Here is a 2500-nt window from a genome sequence, read left to right as displayed (position 1 = left end):
AATGTACTCTACGTACTTGGACTTTTGTCCAAGAATGGTGTCCGCGACGGTCGGGCACTGCGACGCAATAACCAAATCCTAGGATTGTAACTTTAGTGTGCACAAACATAAACATTAACGCGTTCGCTCGGGCTGCGCCGTCCGTGTTGAACACAAATGTGGGTGATTATATGCGTGGAGGGACAAAAACATACGAGGAGGAGACAGTTTTCTGCACGATGTGCACAGAGCTCATTTCGTCGTCCCGGGCGAATGGAAAAACACAAACATCGCGAGTATCGTTCTAGGTTTCTGTCTATAAAAGGGCAGGCCAAAAGGTGACCGGTTGAGATAAGCATTTTAAGCATACAAACACTTTATTGGAACTTTTGATACAAAAACAAGGTACGTACATGTAGGTTGTACCAACATGGACATCTATGAACGCGTACGCTCGGGCTGCGCCCTCCGTCTTGTACTTTCCTGATCGGTACACAGTTTTGGTGCACTGCTATTCCGACCGGCAACTTGTACCAACATATACATCCATGAACGCGTAAGTAGTGTACTTTCCCTGATCGGTACACACTGTTGGTGCACGGCATAAGAAAAGAGCTAAAATGGTCAAACTCAATCCATTTCAACAATAGATAGTCGATAGTAGCTGTGCCGATGAAGTAGGGCACGATGCAAGTTAATGTTGTTTAATGAATAACATGTCCGCCATACATTTCAGTACAAAATTGCTCGGTCAGACCTACAAAGTGCTATATCTCGAATACGAGGCGTCGGACTGGGGGTTGTAGTACAATCTTAAGTTCGTCTAATGATTCTACATCCGATTCTGGATAGCGGTTTTTGACCACTTTTCAATATTTTGTGACACCCCGAACCTAGGGGCAGCTCCTAGCTTTTTCAAAAATGTGCACCGAACGGGCCGGAGAGCTCGTGTGGCTCAAAACATGTTTTTCGCTAAAACACCTCAAAACGTGTAAGGAACGCACCCTAGCTCTTGTTTTTCAAAAGTTATGGCCATTTAAAGTCAGACGGGTTTTTGCTTCAAAATAGCAATTTTACCCGTCCCTATGGCCATGCTTTAAATTTTCACGAAAATGCCAGGTCAGACCTAGGGCGGGCCATATCTTGAATACTAAACGTCGCAGACATTGGTCGTAGAACAATTTTAAGTTCGTCTAATGATTCTACATCCGATTCTGGATAGCGGTTTTTTGACCACTTTTCAATATTTTGTGACACCCCGAACCTAGGGGCAGCTCCCTAGCTTTTTTCAAAAATGTGCACCGAACGGGCCGGAGAGCTCGTGTGGCTCAAAACATGTTTTCGCTAAAACACCTCAAAACGTGTAAGGAACGCACCCTAGCTCTTGTTTTTCAAAAGTTATGGCCATTTAAAGTCAGACGGGTTTTTGCTTCAAAATAGCAATTTTACCCGTCCCTATGGCCATGCTTTAAATTTTCACGAAAATGCCAGGTCAGACCTAGGGCGGGCCATATCTTGAATACTAAACGTCGCAGACATTGGTCGTAGAACAATTTTAAGTTCGTCTAATGATTCTACATCCGATTCTGGATAGCGGTTTTTGACCACTTTTCAATATTTTGTGACACCCCGAACCTAGGGGCAGCTCCTAGCTTTTTTCAAAAATGTGCACCGAACGGGCCGGAGAGCTCGTGTGGCTCAAAACATGTTTTTCGCTAAAACACCTCAAAACGTGTAAGGAACGCACCCTAGCTCTTGTTTTTCAAAAGTTATGGCCATTTAAAGTCAGACGGGTTTTTGCTTCAAAATAGTAATTTTACCCGTCCCTATGGCCATGCTTTAAATTTTCACGAAAATGCCAGGTCAGACCTAGGGCGGGCCATATCTTGAATACTAAACGTCGCAGACATTGGTCGTAGAACAATTTTAAGTTCGTCTAATGATTCTACATCCGATTCTGGATAGCGGTTTTTGACCACTTTTCAATATTTTGTGACACCCCGAACCTAGGGGCAGCTCCTAGCTTTTTCAAAAATGTGCACCGAACGGGCCGGAGAGCTCGTGTGGCTCAAAACATGTTTTTCGCTAAAACACCTCAAAACGTGTAAGGAACGCACCCTAGATGATGAAAAGTGCAATCAGAATGTCAATCGACAACTTTGTTGGGGGTACCATTTTTACTCTACGGGCCAGTAGCTTAGGCGCGCCAACAGCGCTTTCCTTTCGGGTTCCCATTTTTGCCCTCCTGGGATTATGATCATTTGTTCATTGCCTACTATAGGGAGGGTACCTTGCTACGAGGTCAAACATGAAGATTGCACCAAATCGTAGTTTTTACCTCTATTTAGTCGTAGGAGCATGGTTTGCAGTGGCAGTGGGTCATTAAGCCCCCGTTTGGGTCATACGTCCCTCCGCGATAAAAATCGTCGCATGCCCATAGTCCGGAACTAATGAAGCAAAAGTGGTGTCTGGTGGGCTCTGCCGATGATTTTAACCTATGATTTTGAGCTTCCACCCTATC

The sequence above is a fragment of the Anopheles arabiensis genome (genome assembly GCF_016920715.1).
Source record: "Anopheles arabiensis isolate DONGOLA chromosome X unlocalized genomic scaffold, AaraD3 X_pericentromeric_contig0034, whole genome shotgun sequence".
Lineage (NCBI taxonomy): Eukaryota > Metazoa > Arthropoda > Insecta > Diptera > Culicidae > Anopheles > Anopheles arabiensis.
Note: the sequence above shows the minus strand (reverse complement) of the source record.